This window comes from Schistocerca gregaria, chromosome 3, assembly GCF_023897955.1.
Source record: "Schistocerca gregaria isolate iqSchGreg1 chromosome 3, iqSchGreg1.2, whole genome shotgun sequence".
NCBI lineage: Eukaryota > Metazoa > Arthropoda > Insecta > Orthoptera > Acrididae > Schistocerca > Schistocerca gregaria.
Window position 1 is genome coordinate 666860303 of NC_064922.1, and position 20732 is coordinate 666881034.

Here is a 20732-nt window from a genome sequence, read left to right on the forward strand (position 1 = left end):
ACACATATATATATATATATATATATATATATATATATATATATATATATATATATATTAGAGGGTGTAGAGGGTGGCCCACTTAAACGTTTCAGTGGCGACCTATGTTTTTTAATGGACTCTCTGTATTATTTCTTAAGCAATCAGTATCGTGAAAAATCGCAAAAAGAATAGTGCAGTAATAGGTCAATTCTACACCGACAAAATTGCAAAGTGAAGTTGACGCTTGATATAAACGAAACCCGCCCCTATTGTACGTCCCCACACATCCATGGTTGTGGTAGGAAACCCTATTATTACTCATACATTAGACCTTCGTGACTATAGTGAAAGTTATATGTTCAGTAATGTCTTATGTCCCTTAAGATGTTTGTTAGACCATCGCATAAAAATTTGAAGTAATTTGGTCAACAGTTTTTCAACACTTTTGGTAACAATATTTTTTCTTTATATTTTATTAAAGTAATAATTAAAAGTCTAAAGTAAATCAGTTAATACCTTTTCTAGATTTCTGCAACAACGTTAGTCATCGATTTGTCTTTCTATAGTAGTGTGGTGTCACCGCCAGACACCACACTTGCTAGGTGGTAGCCTTTAAATCGGCCGCTGTCCGGCAGTATACGTCGGACCCGCGTGTCGCCACTATCAATGATTGCAGACCGAGCGCCGCCACACGGCAGGTCTAGAGATACTTCCTAGCACTCGCCACAGTTGTACAGCCGACTTTGCTAGCGATGGTTCCCTGCCTACTTATGTTCTCATTTGCCGAGAAGATAGTTTAGCATAGCCTTCAGCTACGTCATTTGCTACGACTTAGAAAGGCGCTATTATCAGTTACTACTGATATTGTAAATCATGTACCGTCAAGACATTATTTCAGGTATTGCGACAAAATGGTCTTCGCTTGCGGAACGACAAATGTGTTTTTTGCTCGTGACTTGCCATACTTGGGCCATGCACTCAATGCCCAAGGCATACATCCCAGTCCAACGCACCTTCGTGCTATACAAGACTTGTCTTCGCCGCAGAATTTGAAGCAGCTACAGAGTGTGCTGGGAAAAATTACGTGTTATAACAGATATGTGCCACATGCCTCTTCCATTTCAGCTCCGCTTCATCGCTTACGCCGTATAGGTGTTCCGTTCGTCTGGACGACGGAATGCGAACGCGCCTTTCGCCGGTTGAAATCGGCGTTGCTTTCCAATACTTGCCTTACGCCATTCGATCCCCAGAAGCCTCTCTTGTTGATGGTGGATGCATCGGATTTCGGGATTGGTGCTGTGCTTGCGCACAAAGATGGATCGCACGATCGCCCTATTGCCTTTGCGTCCAAATTGCTCTCGTTTGCTCAAAGAAATTATTCACAGATCGAGAAAGAAGCTTTGGCTCTCGTATTTGGTGTTACAAAATTTCATGATTTCTTGTATGGTCGTCACTTTACCATAATCACAGACCACAAACCATTGACATCGCTTTTTTATCTGACCAAGCCTGTACCTCCACGTACAGCGCATAAATTCATTCGCTGGTATATTTTCCTCTCGCAGTACCACTACGATATCTTGTATCGGTCCACTGCTAAGCACGGAAACGCCGATGCGTTGTCCCGCTTGCCTGTTGCTGAGGATAGGGAATTCGATTCCTCCGAACTTGCTTGCATGTTCATTGATGTGGAAACCGATGACGTGGTCGAATCGTTTCCGATTGATTTTTGTCGTGTATCTACAGACACAGCTGTCCTTACTCCCGTTCTGCGTTTTGTTGCTACGCAATGGCCCTTGTCAAAGTCACGTATCGGGGAGCCGTTGGTACGCCGATTTTTTGCTCACAAGGAGAAACTTTTTGTACGACGTGGTGTTTTGCTGTTGCGTTCTGCTAATGATCAGTCCAGGGTCGTGGTACCACGTTCGTTACAGTCCCCTGTCTTACAGATTCTCCTCCAAGGACATTGGGGTATAGTGAGAACGAAACAACTTGCTCGTCAGCACTGTACTTGGTTCGGAATCAATGCCGAGATTACGAATATGTGCTCTTCTTGCATGGTGTGTGCCGAACAACAATCGGCACCACCGCTGAAATTCTTTGCATGGCCAAAAGCCACTTCCCCTTGGCAACGCTTACACATCGATTTTGCTGGTCCATTCTGGAATGCCCGGTGGTTGGTTGTGGTAGATTCATTCCGTAATTTTCCTTTTGTTGTCCGGATGTCTCCCACGACGTCATCTGCCACCATCCAAGAGTTATCCGCTATCTTTTGCATTGAAGATCTTCCACAGACTATTGTTTTCGACAATGGCCCACAATTCATGTCCACAGAATTTCAGTCATTCTGCAAGGCCAATGGTATTCAACATCTGACGTCTGCGCCATTTTCGCCACAGTCAAACGGTGTCGCTGAATGATTGGTCAGGACTTGCAAGTCACAGATGTTGAAGTTGAAAGAGTCGCATTCACGGGAGGACGCGTTATTGCTCTTTTTGTCCTCGTATCGCTTTCAGCCCCGAGATGGTTTTCTCGCCAGCTGAATTGCTCCATGGTCGTCATCATCGAACCTTGATGTCTTTGCTACATCCGCCGCATCAGGTTCCTGTGCAGCGGCAGACACCTGCTTTTGCTCCAGGCGACGTTGTCTACTATCGCCACCATCGAGTTTCACGGCGTTGGCACGAAGGGCGCATTCTTCGCTGCCTCGGACGCGCTATGTATCTGGTTTTGGGGGCTTCTGGTGAGGTGCGTCGGCATCTCAATCAGCTGCGCCTTTGTCGTCGCACAGGATCTGCCGCACGCTGTCTGCTTTCAGCGACGGTGTCGTCCGGTCAGCACCCCGGGGACCCATCTACTGGCTCGCCTCAGCCCCAGGTGTTACCGACGCTGCCTTCCATTTTGCCGCATGGCGACGCGCCGCCGCGACCGCCGCCGCCGCCTGTTCTCCCGCCGGCGACGCCCGCAGTGGCCGCGTCGCTGCAACCGCCGGGCGCCTCCATGGATCACGCGCCGCCGATCGCTTCCCGTGACCATTTGTCCTCCGACATGGAACTCTTGCCCGCTCCGGACCATATTTCACCTTCTCCCGTCGGGTGCCCCGGCCCGATGGAGGTTGACCCTTCGGCCCCTCCTGTCTCTCTACGGGCGCATACATCGCATGTTGGCGTGCACCCTGGAGCAGGTTTTCAGGCGTTTCCTAGCTCCCCGCGGTCCGAATGGCAGGGTGCGGATGGCACAGCCTCGCCTGTTGTTAGGCTCCCCACCTCGTCGCATACGTCAACATGGGGTCCTCCCCACGGCGGGCGGAAACCTTATGCCACAACCGTACGCCGATTTACGGGCGAGGAATGTGGTGTCACCGCCAGACACCACACTTGCTAGGTGGTAGCCTTTAAATCGGCCGCGGTCCGGTAGTATACGTCGAACCCGCGTGTCGCCACTATCAATGATTGCAGACCGAGCGCCGCCACACGGCAGGTCTAGAGGTACTTCCTAGCACTCGCCACAGTTGTACAGCCGACTGTGCTAGCGATGGTTCACTGCCTACTTACGTTCTCATTTGCCGAGAAGATAGTTTAGCATAGCCTTCAGCTATGTCATTTGCTACGACCTAGCAAGGCGCCATTATCAGTTACTATTGATATTGTAAATCATGTACCGTCAAGACCGACGTTCATCCTTAATGGATTAAAGTTAAGTATTCCACCAGCTACGTCCGTTATTTCTAAATTCTAATTTCCTTGTCCTGTTCCAGACCTCACGCCAGCTTGCGTGAGCTAAATCGCGTGCCTTTCGGCCTCCTCTAGTAACATGGTGTTGGCTCTCCTGCCAACCACAACAAGTAGCATATACTTCAATTGTACTGATACAAAGGAACCTTATTTTCTTAAACAACATGAATAAAGGACAAAATCTCAATTGAAATGATACGCAGCGCTGATTGTGCTCTAATGCTTTAATACAACATTTCTGTGTAGCCACCATTAATAAAAAGATGCGCTAGATTAAATATTACACTACAGTATACACAATATCAACATACTTAACCAACTAAATAAAGATCTTAATGATACATTGGCTACAATCAGAGATTCTGTCAACTTATGCTAGACAGAAGTACAATGATCAGAATCGGTAGGAACTCAACATTCTATTCTGGGACGTAACAGACTACCGTATGAATCAACAAGGAACGCGGGTCGGAACATAAGCTAAAGAACTCAACGTTCTAACCAAACCAAAATGTCTCGAAAACACGCCGCTCACACACCTGTGCCTCAGCTCAGCAAAAATAAAACGATCTTAAATGGCATTTAACAAGATTTGGTGTCTGTAGAGCCGTCTCTGAGAGCGGCTATGTCCTCTTCAACCTGCTGCCACTGCAACTACTGCGTAACCATCACTTCTGCAGGCAACCTTACTGAAAGTGACTGATGAAGCCCAAACCAGCGCCCCATCCTTGGAACACAGTCTCGGGGTGGAGAGAGAGAGAGAGAGAGAGAGAGAGAGAGGGAGGGGGGACAGGGAGAGAGGGAGAGAAAGAGAATGAAAGAAAGAGGGGGCGTGAGGTCATCTGATGCTGTGTAGCAAGAACGGAATAGAGGAAATGCGCTGTGACAGGCCAAAAGTCGTGGGAGGGCACTGGATGTGATAGCAAGACCGTTCTGCCTGTCTCCTCGCTCCACGGTGTTATTTACTTATTGGGCTCCACTGACTGCTCACTTCAGCTTGGTGCACACTCATCATTCAATCTTTGGTCAGAGAGGCTCCTCGTTGATCTCAAAGCTAGCACGAGATCTTTCTGTGGTCGATAGCTGCCGGCGTTGCAGTAATGTCTCAGGTATGACCACAGGTGTTTGACGAACGGACGTCACGTCATCTCTGCAGAACAATACGTGGCAATCGATGATCTTCTGTGAGATAGCCGCCGGTCTGGATGTAGGCAATCAGGAAACTATTTCTGTCAGGACTATAGGGAGCGAAACGGAACGCATAGCCTTCAGCAGCCGATGACCAACTCGTCTCCATTTTCTAAGACCTCACAATGGCTGGTATGGGCCTGTGAACATCGTTACTAGACCTTGGAACAGTGGCTGCGTGTAGCGTGGTTCGATGAGTCTCAGTTTTAATTATATTGAGCTGATGATGGACACATGGTTTGGGGTATGGTGGATGTTGTTGCATACCATCTTTACACATTTCTGGCATTGGAGTACCCTTATGGAGATGCTGTGTTACAACTGTATAATACAACGTGTCATAGCTCATAGGTTGCAAACAGCTGGGTTGATGAGCACTCTAGTGAATTCACGACCATGGCTTCGTCACCGGAATCACCCGATACTAATCCAGTCTAACGTTATTGTGATGCTGTCGATAGCTGTCTACGCTCGGTGAACCCACAGCCATCTACACATGAACGAGTGCAGGTACCAACACAAGGTAAGTGGATGAATATGCCGAAGAGGCCCTGACTTGACATGTTACTTCAAGTTTGAGGTCTTGTTGTCACACTTTTCCCCGTACCATCATTTGAGCCACAAACCGCCGCCTTAACAGAATGGGATCAGTGGTTCCTCTGAGAAGTGACCGACTTACAAATTCATCAACTTGTATGCTGTTTACGGTGACTTTTAGTTCTGTAAATACCTTGCTGTAGTGCAACGTCACTAATAAGAGTTAGTGGTCAGGCCATCTTTGAGTGATTGACAGCATATGCCTTTCGTCTTCTTATCACGATTCATTGTGTTATGAATGAACACTGACAGCAGCAGAATGTAAATACTTGACGCTCCTCGCTATTTACCTATTCCAAAAGTTAAACGACGCTCGTGTGTGACAATAGCTGCTTTGAAAAATTACTTGAACTTTCTTCCGTTCTCGTGGGATCTAGTGAATAATATGTATATTTCTGACAAAGCACATACAATGTGTATAACGTCATACGCCCTTCACTTTAGCAACGATTGTTAATTTTCAGCGTTGGAGGAAATGTGTGCGTGTATGGTTGGTTGACTACGCGCACGTGTATGAGTGTATGTGTGTGTGTGTGTGTGTGTGTGTGTGTGTGTGTGTGTGTGTGTGTGTGTGTGTGTGTCAAAACATGGGCTTCGCAAACGACACATACGGAAAAGCTGCGTTTGTAGCAAGATGTGATAAACAGTGGTCTCTGAGGCGCTGCTGCCTTCCTTAGCGATATTTGATGTGTCAGATTTGTCAAAAAGACATAATGCACACTGCTGGACTGAGACGTTAAACGTCGATCGGATAATTTTCATCTGATTTCAACAAGATTTCGTGCCTTAGCCAGGCGACAGCGCTCTATTACTGGCTTTCAACTGGGAGTAGAATATGGGAGTACTGAAAGAATTGACTTGCCAAGGCTGTACTCAAGTCGTTTATTAACTATTGAGAATCCCAAATAACGCTTGACCACATAATCCACTTGATACTGACTGAAGACATAACACTGACTTATCACGTGACCCATTTGATGGTTCACAGTTGATGATATGACTAGGTTACATGCGTCTACTATTTGTGTGTTGCAACAATTGGAAGAAGAATTTAAAACAGTGCCTTTCTTATATTCGTCGATTATGAAACTGTGCCTTTAATCGATTTGTTTGTGTTTTCTTCTTTTTTTAAGCTAAGCTTTGGTATTTTTTGTCTTCCTGTCATCTTTTACTGAATATTCTTCATCTTGCGAAAGTATTACCAGAAGCAGTCGCTTCGATGGTGTAATTCATTTAAAATCTATTGGAGTTTCGAGCATGTTTCATGTACCTGAACTACAGCATTCCAATAGAGGAATCTGCATGTTGTCTCCACGTTTTTGGCGCGCGGGGTAGCCACGCCGGCTAAGGGGTCTTGTCACGGTCGTGCGACTGCCCCCGTCCGAGGTTCGACTCCTCCCTCGGGCATGGATGTGTGTGTGTGTGTGTGTGTGTGTGTGTGTGTGTGTGTGTGTGTGTGTTGTGCATAGCGTAAGTTAGTTTAAGTTAGATTACGTAGTGTGTAAGCTTAGGGTACCGATGACCTATGCAGTTTGGTCCCGTAAGATCTTTTCCACGTTCTTGAAGGGTGACAATTATTGAACTATATGAAATAATATCATCATTACTTGTGAATGGTTTGCGTTTGGACTTTCATACTGCATGGTTGGCAGCGTGGCATGATGCGAATTACGAGGGTCGGTCAAAAAGTAATGCCTCCCATTTTTTTTCTACTTAAAAAAATTAAGTTAAGTGAAAAATTTGAATTTGGCGCCATTCCTCAAACCTTCTTCTGCAATCCACTGCAGTAGTAACTTTCTGTGTCAACAGGTGGCAGCACAGCAGAAGTTTGTAAGATGGCCGACATCGATGTTCGTTTGAGACAGCGTTGTGTGATTGAATTCTTGAATGCAGAAGGTGAAACGCCCATACGCATTCATGAAAGACTGAAGAAGGTGTATGGTGTTGTGACAGTGGATGTCAGCACTGTTAGACGATGGGTTCGTCGTTGTAAGGAAACTGAAGGGCAAACACCGTTGACTGACGAAAAGCGGAGCGGCAGGCCGTTGAGTGCAGTGACTCCACACAACATTCAGCAAGTTGATGACATCATTCGTGGTGACCGTCGGGTGACTGCAGATGAAGTGTGTCGCATTATTTCTCTTAGTAAAGGCAGTGTGATCACGATTATTAAACAATTGGGGTACTCAAAAGTTTGTGCACGGTGGGTTCCAAGAATGTTAACCGATCAGAATAAAGAGGCAAGGAAAACAATAGCCTCCCAACACTTGCAACGCTTCCGTTTGGAGGGAGATGAGTTTCTGAAAAAAATTGTGACCGGGGACGAAACATGGGTGCATTTTTTTGAACCCGAATCAAAGAGGCAGTCAATGGAGTGGCGTCACACAAGCTCGCCAAGGAAGAAAAAATTCAAAGCTGTGCGATCGGCAGGGAAAGTTATGGCAACAGTTTTCTGGGATACAGAGGGTGTGATTCTGGTTGATTTTTTGGAGCAGGGATGCACAATAAATTCTGTTCAATACGTCACAACCCTCAAAAAACTTAAAGCACGTCTTCAGCGAGTTCGCCCAACAAAATCAATGGCAGATGTTCTTCTTTTGCATGACAATGCAAGACCACACACCAGTCGTCACACCTCTGACGAGATTGTCAAAATTGGATGGGAAGTTTTGCCTCATCCCCCATACAGCCCTGACCTGGCACCATCAGACTTCCATCTGTTCGGGCCACTAAAAGAAGCTCATCGTGGGATTCATTTTGAAGATGAGGAGGCCGTCAAAACATCCGTGCGTCAATGGCTTAGGAAGCAGAGCTGTGATTTTTACCGTGCTGGGATACATGCCCTTGTTCAAAGATGGACCAAAACTGTAGAGATGGGCGGAGATTACATTGAAAAATGACAAAATGATCCTCAATGTTGTGGTTTTCAACCTATGTAATTGCATTTAAGTTTCCTGACAATTAAACGTAGAAAAAAAAATAGGAGGCATTACTTTTTGACTGACCCTCGTAGTACGCACATGCGCATTTGGTTTAGCGACGAACCCCAGTTTCATTTTGATGGGTTCGTCAGTAAGCAAAACTGGAGCATTTGGGGGACTGTGAATCCGCATTTCGCGCTCGAGAAGTGTCTTCAGCCTCAATGGGTGACTGTGTGGTGTACAATATCCAGTCACGGATTACTCGGTGCGATATTCCTTAATGGCACTACCGAACGGTACGTGAAGATTTTGGAAGATGATTTAATTCTCTTTATCCAAAGTCACGCTCATTCCAACAACATGTGTTTTATGCAAGACGGAGTTCAACCCCATCGAAGCAAGAGGATGATTAATGCCCTGTAGTAGCACTCTGAAGACCGAATTCTGGCTGTGGGGTACCCAAAACCCACTGCCATGGGCCTTGATTGGCCACCATATTCTCCGGATATGAACACGTGGGCTCCTTTTTTGTGGGGCTATATTAAATACAACGTGTACAGCAATAACCGCAAAAGCACTGATGAACTGAAAACAATCATTAAAGAGGTCGTCGACAGCATCGATGTTCCGACACTTCGGTGGGTCATGCAGAATTTCGCTGTTCGTTTGTGCCACATAATCACCAATGATGCAGGCATACCGATCATGCCATAACTTAAATCCGAATATCTTTAGTGACGTTTACATGTTGAATAAAGTGTGTGCACGCAACAGTTTCCAAATAATTTACGCTTCTCTATAAAGCTCAGTAACTGACATCCTGTATGAATCATGTCTTCAGCAATAAAGTAAACACGCGTATTCTACTGTAAAGAAAGTTGAAGATAAAAAAAAACTTTCTTGCATGCGAACCACTTCCATTTTATCAGTAAACGTAAGACTAGTCAAATTTTTAACAGTAAATAAACTTGCGTAACCTAACATTAGAAAGTCACTCTTTTCTGACTCATCACATTCGCTTTCCACTATTCACTAGTTGTTTGCCCATATTAGAAATAAGGTAGAAGACTGGCGGTTGTAAATTCAGATTGCTTGGTTAGCGGGAGAAACAATTTCTCCTGTATACTGTTCTGCTTGAACTTGAGGCAGGCCTTAGCAACCATCCAACGTATACAAGAGTATCGCCTCCAGTGCTTTACTCTCGCGACAACCAACTATAGGATTTGTATTGTAAATGGGACTCCCAATTATTTGACGTTTAGTCTCGGTTCTGATTTGTTTGTTATCGTGCCTCATCCCCAATGCCCTGTCGGCTATTATTCGTTTACTTCCCCTCTTCAGGGGTTTGGATTTTGTGACTACGGATGTTGGGGTGTCTCCGCTTGCTAATATATGTGATACTACTTCCAACCTGAAGATGCTGTTTTGACGGAGCGAAACCGGTCGTGAATAAAACAACAAGTAACAACCGTTTGCAGTTTTATTAAAGTTAAGTTGTTAGACATAAGAATATGTGGGACTCATCTTTTCCCGGCGAGGCATAGGTTACGCGGAACATAAATGGAAAAATGAGTACCCTAGTTCCTGTCATAACGGAAACGTAATGCTGTTTTCTCCAGTAGTTTAAAAGTTAGTCAGCCATTAGTCTATTTTAAAATGCTTCTGGGCTACATTTAAGTTATTATTCATCATTATGCACACTATTTAACTTTACATAGCGTTTCAGTGCAAGCTTTCATTAATTTAAAGACCACCAGTCTTGAATGGACGTTGTTTTGTGACATGAAAATCTGCTTTTGTAGTTACCATTCTCACGGAAGGTCGTCAAAACCTGGTTTTGTTTTATGTCGATGCATGACAGTGACACAACCCATGCATGATATTTAATACAGGGAGTAACATAGTGAATCGTACTTGTTGCATGTTGGGGGGGGGGGGGGGGGTTGTAACATAAAAACAGGTTTTGACTACTCGCCTAGTTTATGGGGAGCAATGAGAAAACTGTTCGAAGCCGTTCAGTAATTTTAAACAATCCATAACATTCGCGCCTTGACAGTGTAGCAGACAGCCGCTGACGTCCCTCTCTCAACCCGTTATAGAAATATAGCTTCGTGCCAGCAACTTGTTCGTTTCTTGCGAAAGTTCCATCACAGTCGTTCTGCAGTACTACAGTGATTCATTAGGTGTTACTCGCGTGCCTCCAACATCATCTTTCGTTGGTAACTTCCCATCGCAGCCGTCCCGTCCTCTTCCTCAATAGCAGCGCCCGAGGAGGATGTAATTCGCGTCTGGAACGTAATAGTTCCATTGGCGTCCATGGGCGTCTGTTTCAGTCGGGGGAGGGAGTGCAAGAGTGGGCGCCGTAGTGGATCCATCAGCGGCCGACCGCCTTTTACGAATCAGGTATTAATCGTCTCCCAGTGGGGTAAATAGTAATTGATTTTGTATGGCACCACCCCATGATCGTATTGTTGTGGGTGTTCGGTTTGTATTTGTCTGTCTCTTGTAACTGTCAACATTGAATAAAAGAGGTCCATTTATTGGGAGAGACGAGGGGGAGAAGTTTTCTGTATGAGACGAAAGAAATAAAATTGAGCTGTGCGATGTTTGCGATCAAACATTATGTTCCAAAATGACAATCATGTAACATTCAATTTATAAATTTACAGTATTACTATTTTGCTCGGTTAAGCAAGAAGCAAGTATAAAAGATGCTGTTATTAAATTGAGTATTGTTAAGGATCTGAGGTAAATCAAAAACCCAAATTATTTCTGTAACCACACAAAAAAATTCTACAACGTTGTTACAGTTACGTGAAGTACACCGCCTGACACACACAGGTGCAGCAGCCAAGACGGAAGGAGGAAACGACAAGAAACTTCATGTCGCTGTTAGTCCATCATGGTCAGTGGACATCGGCTGGTTAATTAATTGTCACCGTCAATCAAATTCACCAACAGCCGTGTACTTTAAGAAATTGTTTCATTTTATTTTGAAGGATACCAGTTTCGGCATTTCATTATGCCAGCCGGCCGCGGTGGCCGAGCGGTTCTAGGCGCTTCAGTCTGGAACCGCGCGACTGCTACGGTCGCAGGTTCGAATCCTGCGTCGGGCATGGATGTGTGTGATGTCCTTAGGTTAGTTAGGTTTTAGTTCTAAGTTCTAGGGGACTGCTGACCTCAGATGTTAAGTCCCTTAGTGCTCAGAGCCATTTTTTTCATTGTGCCATCTTCAGGTCCCATACGCTTCTGTCCAATAATGAAATGCCGAAACTGGTAGCCTTCAGAATAAAATAAAATAACTCCTTAAAGTACACCTATATTGGTGAATTTTATTGTCATTGACAGAAACTTTATGAGTTGAGTGGGGATCTATTTATTACAAAATCGTGCCAGACTTTCAAAGAACTGGCCAGTATGAGCCCACTTAAATGCGTTGCTTCCCCTCTGGCCTGGACGTGTGCACTGATTCATTTGATAAGCGTCTCATGAAGTCGTTGCACGCTCTTCTAAGGCAAGGTGGCCTAAATCTGTTGCAACTGCTCCTTGATATCCTGGATCTTCGATACAATATCCTGGATACTGTCGTCAGAGCTGGTCCCATAATTGGGGATCTTGCTAAATACAAGAGTACATCACATCCCGCAGACATGTCATAATAAAAGTGTAATGTGTGGACGAGCATTCTTATGTTTAAAAATAGCACCACAATACTATCGCATGAGATATTATGAGGACGCGGGATGTCCGTGATATACTGGCGTGAATTCAGAGTGCCTTCAGTCACTACCAGTCATGACACGAAATCATCCGATGCCTCCCCACACCACATCGCCAGGAGTAGTACTTCTTTGTCTCTCCAAAACAGTGGAGGAATGGAACTACTCCGCGGTAGTGCAAAGCTCTGATTCATCTCTGAACACCACGAGACCTTATTCATCAGCAGACCATGCTTGCTTTCTGGGGGCACGGCACCTCTCCAAACGCAATCGTTTGTGTTGTGTTAGGGGTGCCTGTTCACGGGACGGTAATTCCCTAGTCCATCTGCTGCTACTCTCACAATGTTGCAAGGAATCTATTACGTGCTCTCCAAAGGTGTAAGCAGATATGAAGAAGTTACGATGCGATTGGTGCCTAATACAACGATGTTCCCTTATGGTGATCAGACCTTCACGAGTGTGACCGCTCTCAGGTTCCTATGCCAACAACATACCACTAATACATCCGAATGCCCCGCAAATGTGGTTATTGCACGATCAGACAAGGCGGCCAAATAAAGATCCAGGATGAGTGGCTTTTATTTGTCCGTGTGTTATCGTAAATACAAACCTGGGAATGTAAGCAGACAACCTAAATACAGTACTGATCTCAAAGTCACATCGCTTGCATGAAACTGAAAAGAATCCTGTGTGCGTGAAAACGGATCTTATTGATATGCAAATAAATAAGCAAATCAATAAATCAGTAGATTTGGTCAGTGCGAACTGTTTGAATAAAAAATTAACTGTATTAGAAAACTGTCGACCTGTATAAAAATGTAACCTGAAACACATACGAAAATTTCTGCACTGACATATGGGCCTGGTAAAATCAATAAACTGACACCACCTACAGTGCGCAAAGGAAACGAAACAGTCACGTATTATGAATCTCACCTGCAAAGTGAAGTGCTGGCAGAAACAGCAACACAGCAAGGCTCTGCCACAGCTAAAAAAATAGTGCTAAAACCTAACTACAGTTGGTCTAGGGAAATTGGGTTCATAATCTTGACACTGAATGACAATGAAACACAACTCCACCTTTAAGTTCTGGAATTTCAGTTGGGAAGGAACATAGACTTTCATATAACACACTCTTTTGGTCTTTCTACCTGTCATAGAGAAATCCAACTTCAATAATTTACACTGATCAGGTAGAAAATAATGAGCACCGACCTACTATCGACTTAAGCCCGTCCAGGCCATAGCAGAGTCACCTGGGGAGGAACGACTGCTAATCAGACACACACACGGTGCACATAGTGTAGTGAGTGTGCTTGCTGTTAGTGTGGAATGGGGAAGGCGCGCGTTCTGTCTGAGATTCATCGAGGCCGGATTGTGATGACCCGGAGGCTCGGCACGAGCATTTTGGAAACTGCATGACTTGTCGGGAGTTCGAGGAGTGCAGTGGTGAGCGTCTTGATCACGTGGTGAAACCAAAGTGAAACCACGTCCAGACGTCGTGAAGTAGGGGGGGGGGGAGGGGGGTCACCCCTCAATACAGATGGTGGATGTCGTAGGCTGGGCAGACTGGTAAAACAGGACAGGCGCCGAACGGTGGTAGAACTAACATCAGACCTTAATGCTGGGCGAGTACAAGTGTGTCTGAAGATACAGTGTACCAAAAGAGCAGTCGTAACAATGGGCCTTCACTGTCGACGACCCATGCCACGTGCTAATGTTAACACCATGACATCGGCAACTATGGCTGGAATGGGCACATGACTGTTGGCGTAGTCTGACGAATCCCAATACCTCTATTATGCCGATGGTAGGGCGCAAATCCGTCATCTTCCAGGAGGACAGCTCCTTGAAACCTGTACTGCTGGACAGAGACAAGCTGGCATCCGCTCCATTATGCTGTGAGGAACATTCAGCGTCGGCACCTATGGGTCCATTGGGGCTCATGCAAGACGCACTGACAGGCCAAGGGCTATCGTACACTGGTTGTGGACCGTGTACACCTGTTCATGGCTCTCAAGTTTCCTTACAGCAGTGGAATCCTTCAACAAGATAATGAGGCATATCGCAAGGCCGGGAATCTTATGGAGTGGTTTGGGGAACACATTGACAGGTTCCAATTGCTGGGCTGCTCTCCCTCCAGTTGCCAGATCTGAACCTGATCCAACACATCTGGGATATGATTAAATGTGGCTCCAGAGCTCATCGCCCCCTCCCTGGAATTTACACGAATTAGGTAACTTGTGTGAGCAGATGTGGTGTCGGCTACCTCCAGCGACCTACCATCGCTTCCATAGCACTATGCATCGCCGCTGTTATCCGTGTCAAAGGTATACATACCGGCTGTTAGGTAGATGGGTCATAATGTTCAGACTGATCAATATACAAAGCCGTTGATGATGTGTACGTATCCGATGTTACATTGACATCCGTCCACTTCTTCTGGGAACTCCATTTCTGTTAGGCGGTGTATTTTCTGCATACTTCATGGCCTATTTGGGAACTGTTAAATAATAGGTACTTGGAATGTATTACCTGTATGGAACAGAGTGTCGTAATTGACAGTTCAGCTCATTCGTATAACCCACACACTAAATAGCTTCGTAAAACTCAGGACTATTTAGTTATCCTTAAACTATGATTACTGTATTACTGTCACACGACCCGTTCCGTCACTGGCTACTACTGCTTGTGAAAATGTCTGACAAGTTTCGCGAACTCTATGTTTCTGAAGTAAATGCTCAGTTTAAACATCTAGTGAATATTACTTCATATTTAGTCTACTTCTTTATTAAGCGACCTAATTCGTTAAACGGAGGCGGCCTTTTTTCCATCAGGTTATATTTTTATTATTATTCATCCATTTTAAGCCTTTATCCAGTATTTAATTAAAATCTGTACAAATTAAGATGGTTTGACAGTTGGTTAGTATACATAAAGCCCCATGTGCATCAACTATATGTCAAACAATCAAGATTTGTGGTCCAAAATCGACAAAAACATACTGTAAATATGCGATCATATATAAGTGAGTCAGGAGGATAGGTACGTGTTTTGACGAGCGGTAGCATTAGTTTCCGAACAAAAACCTTTATGTGGATATAAACGCTATTCTGAATGGTTTCCGGTATAGAACACTTTTGATGTACATTTCTATTTATTTGCTGTATTATTCATTATCATTGTTTACAATGTACCACAGTAATATAGAGGAAGTTGAGACGAACATTTTTATACAGGACGCTATCAAATCGGAAAACTACCTCAAACTGGGCTACAAAAAGTACCTATGCTACAACGCACGCGCGTTGGCCGAGATTTTCAATATTCTTGCGATCTCTCCACGCAAACTGTTAGTCCTAGAAAAAAAGTAAATAAGTTTTGGTAGCGAATTTAGTTTGTGTACTGAGACACATTTTAGTTGCAGAGTGTGGTTTTCGAGTTAGTAAAGAAAAGGGTATAAAAATGATATACAGGGTGTCCCAGCTATCTTGTCCACCCAGAATATCTCTGGAACAATAACAGCTATAGGAAAACGACTTTCACCAGTTTCAATGTAGGGCTTGGGCCCATGAATGTTCATATTTGGAAACATTCTAAAACCAAAGCATATGTGTTTAATACAAACTTATGTTTTTTTGAAATTGACCTCCTATATTTTTTCTTCAGCAATCCATAGCATGACAAAGTACATACACAATGGCGTTGATTACATCGCAATATTCCCATTACATCCCGAGATATTGAGACGCGAAGTTGACGCTTGAAACACCCGACATGCGCTGCTAGTGCACGTCCTGAGGCTCAGGCGTGAACCCCATGCTGCCCGTAATCGCGATGTGATTGACATGTGTAATCACACCTCCATACTTATCAAGAGGTCCGAAACGAATAATACGGTCTGCTGCCATCAACTCTCATAAGCACATAATGGTTTGCATCTTGCACGTTTTACGTATCTACGTACACAATATGAACCAGTACCGATCGGTGTACACCCGTCAGGTTGTCTTATTTATCCTGCACACCCAAAATAAGGTTTACCTAATGCGTTATATGACCCATTGTGCCTGTCGCGCAGGGCCTGGCTCTACCTAGTCAAGTGTCCAACTTAGTTCCCACTACTGCCACAGTTACCACTTCGCCTTGTTTACGATTTGCGACCCATTCAACCTCCTGTACTCCACCACCTTGCTGTTCAGGCAGAACGACTGTACAGAAGACGATTCCCTGACAAGCCATCGCCTTCGCGCCGGATGTTTGGTCGTCTCACATCTCGTCTACGTGAAACGGGAAGCTTAAATCCAAGACCTCGACATCGTCCTAGAACACGCACAGATGAACGTGCTGAAGTTGCTGTGCTCGCTACCATAGTTGTGAATCCTCAAATCAGTACACGTCAAATTGAACGTGAAGTTGGTGTGTCGAAATCAAGTGCACAGCGTATTCTTAAACGTCATAAATTTCATGCTTACCATGTTCATTTACACCAGGATCTTCATGGAAATGACTTCCGCAATAGGGTAACATTTTGTCGGTGGGCTCAGCAAAAACTTCTGATTGATCCAAATTGTTTTGCAGATGTTCTCTTTACCGACGAGGCATCATTCTCCAAGAAAGGAATTGTCAATATGAGGAATATGCATTATTGGTCCGCAGACAATCCAAAATGGCTCTGTCAGGTAGAGCATCAACGTCCGTGGAAAGTTAATGTTTGGTGTGGGATTATTGGAGTTACCATTATCGGACCTTACTTTATAAATGGCAGACAATACTCCAGATTTATACGACACAATCTTCCTGTTCTCTTGGACACCGTACCTCTGAACCGGAGAATGGTCATGTGGTATCAGCATGACGGATGCCCTGCACATAACGCCTTACGAGCACGACGACTTCTGAACCGTAAGTTCCCTGGTAGGTGGATTGGACGAGGTGGCCCAGTTAGGTGGCCTGCCCGATCTCCGGACCTTACACCGCTGGATAATTTTCTTTGGGGAGCAGTGAAGGATGCTGTTTACCAACATGAACCAACAACACCAGAGGACATTAAGCAACGCATTATTCATGCTTGTACAGCCATCAAACAGGAAACAGTAGCACCAAGTAGGGCATCCTTCATCCCCAGAGTGACCCTATGTATGCAAGCCAATGGTCATCACTTTGAGCATGAGATGTGAAGTCTATGTTTAGTATGAAGTGCTGGTATCACAGTGGAAGTTTCTACAAAGGGCCATTTTACCCAGTGATGTTAAGAAACATTTGTTTGCAACAATTTGTCATTTAACGCATAAGATAAACATGACATTGATAATTATGTGATGATAAAACTAATTGGTTAAACATGTTTACATTCATCTTCTATGTCCTACCTGAACATTCCAAATCAAAACATTTTTACCTAAACAATGGTAAATCTTTTCTTCCACTTGCTCGTTTCACTAAAACCATCAACATGAATTTGACTATTACGAGTGAATGATTAACTGTCACTTGCGCTAGATCTACAGTAAAGTAAAGTTTTAACGTTGAACGGCATTACCCTTTTAGTAACGGATTAACGATAAGCGAAGTTAACTCTGTGACTAACGTTGCGGTACACAGATGTTACAGAACCGCATCACCCCTAGCCTATGGGATAAATACCTGCTGGAATGTACGACGTTAATGCAGGATGGCAGCAGACCGTATTATTCGTTTCGGACCTCATGATATGTATGGAAGTGTGATTACGCATGTAAATCACATCGCGATTACGGGCAGCATGGGGTTCGCGCCTGAGCCTCAGCACGTGCGCTAGCAGCGCACGTCGGGTGTTTCAAGAGTCAACTTCGCGTCTTAATCTAATTGGATCTAATTGGATTAGTCAGAAGTTTTTGCTGAGCCCACCGACAAAATGTTACCCTATTGCGGAAGTCATTTCCATGAAGATCCTGGTGTAAATGAACATGGTAAGCATGAAATTTATGACGTTTAAGAATACGCTGTGCACTTGATTTCGACACACCAACTTCACGTTCAATTTGACGTGTACTGATTTGAGGATTCACAACTATGGTAGCGAGCACAGCAACTTCAGCACGTTCATCTGTGCGTGTTCTAGGACGATGTCGAGGTCTTGGATTTAAGCTTCCCGTTTCACGTAGACGAGGTGTGAGACGACCAAACATCCGGCGCGAAGGCGATGGCTTGTCAGGGAAACGTCTTCTGTACAGTCGTTCTGCCTGAACAGCAAGGTGGTGGAATACAGGAGGTTGAATGGGTCGCAAATCGTAAACAAGGCGAAGTGGTAACTGTGGCAGTAGTGGGAACTAAGTTGGACACTTGACTAGGTAGAGCAAGGCCCTGCGCAACAGGCACAATGGGTCATATAACGCATTAGGTAAACCTTATTTTGGGTGTGCAGGATAAAAAAGATAACCTGACGGGTGTACACCGATCGGTACTGGTTCATATTGTGTACGTAGATACGTAAGACATGCAAGAGGGAAACCATTATGTGCTTATGAGAGTTGATGGCAGCAGACCGTATTATTCGTTTCGGACCTCTTGATAAGTATGGAGGTGTGATTACACATGTCAATCACATCGCGATTACGGGCAGCATGGGGTTCACGCCTGAGCCTCAGGACATGCGCTAGCCGCGCATGTCGGGTGTTTCAAGCGTCAACTTCGCGTCTCAATATCTCGGGATGTAATGGGAATATTGCGATGTAATCAACGCCATTGTGTATGTGCTTTGTCATGCTATGGATTGCTGAAGAAAACATATAGGAGGTCCATTTAAAAAAACATAAGTTTGTGTTAAAAAACACATATGCTTTGGTTTTAGAATGTTTCCAAATATGTACCTTCATTGGCCCTAGCTCTACATTGATACCGGTGAAAGTCGTTTTCCAATAGCTGTTATTGTTCCAGAGATATTCTGGGTGGACGAGATAGCTGGGACACCCTGTATATGCCACCTTTTCCCAGCTAAAAACTTGATAATGGCTTAAAAGGGCAAAATTAGATGCCGAATAAAACTATAGCTAAGTAGACAACTGCGAAATTATTTAATGCAATGAAATTACAGTTCTGATGTGATGTATATTCTAACTCAGCTTGTGCTTACATTGACTTGAATTAGCTGGCATAGGACTGTTTCACCTGACTCCTGCAGACGTTTGCTTACGTCAGGGGTTTCATTCAGAGAGCCTGACAATCGCGAACACACCCCCGCAGCTACGGAACTTTGCAGGGAGTTGTCTGACACGTGTCGCAGCGACTGCAGGAATTTCATTCACGAAGTCAGATCTGGAGCAGAGGCGTCGCTTTCAGAGGGCAACAGGAAGTTAACAATATGCCAGCCAACAGATGAAGAAGCTCCGCGAATCTGCTTCGGTACATTCTGGTTTTCAGGACTAAGGGAAGACCATATCGGATGAAGGTTTGATATAAAAAACGCTCTTTCGTAGAAAATCATAACGGCAGAGCTGACATGTTTTAGTCTCTGCATCACGAGTTTCATGGGTATCGTTGATCTGATTGTTGTACAAACAAAGTTACAGTAGGAATGTTTTATTCCCTATGACTTATTACACACTTTCAGACTTCTATGACATTCGCGTAGTAGACAATAACTCTTATTTTTTGTGTAGGAATATTGGATATTAGTTTTGTTATGATACTTCTGATCGGGAATTACCGGGATCAGGGAAATGACGTGGAAGGACTAACATAATTTATCGTTTTGCCAACAAAGTTTATTTTTCAGAGTAACAACAGGTTCCCTTTAAGAAACACAGATAGGAAATTTCAAAGCTAATTTGCCATATTAAATTTACACACTTGAAAAGCGTTCGAAATGGTGAAGAACACAGTTACCCTTTTAATGGCCTCAAACAAGATGCAAGAGGATAAGACTTTAACAATATGATACAATGAAGGCTTTCACGACCGGATGGTTCTGTTGTTGATAATTCTTCCGGGTTATAAGGCCGTGGTCCATGGAATTCTTCAATTCCTAACGTTTCGTCCAATACTACGTTGGACATATTCAGAGGTCTGGCTGGTACTGCTGAGTCAATCGGCAGGACTCATCAGGACCAGCCATACCTCTGAAGATGTGCAACGTAGTATTGGACGAAACGTTAGGAATTTAACAATATGACCTTAAAAAATACAATTTCAAAAGTTTAAGTTAACCAGGAAACATAAAACAGGACTCTACATAAGTTTCAGCAAGCGAGATCAGAACCAAGACATTAACAGACCCCCAAAAGATAAAAATTAACCAGTTAATAAGAAATAATAGCTCACATTTACGGTTTAACCAAAGGGTTTTACACAAAACAATTGAAAATTAAAGCTGGAACTAGGTTACGATAGGTATTAATCAGAAAAACAACATTAAAGGGAAAATTCCCTGTGTGAAGACGATTACTCATATAAAGCCGTCATGACAGCCAGCAACACTTCATTTACAAGTCAGATAACTTAACGCCAGCCGCTGTGGCCGAGCGGTTCTAGGCGCTTCAGTCTGGAACCGTGCGACGGCCACTGTCGCAGGTTCGAATCCTATCTCGGGTATGGATGTGTGTGATGGACTT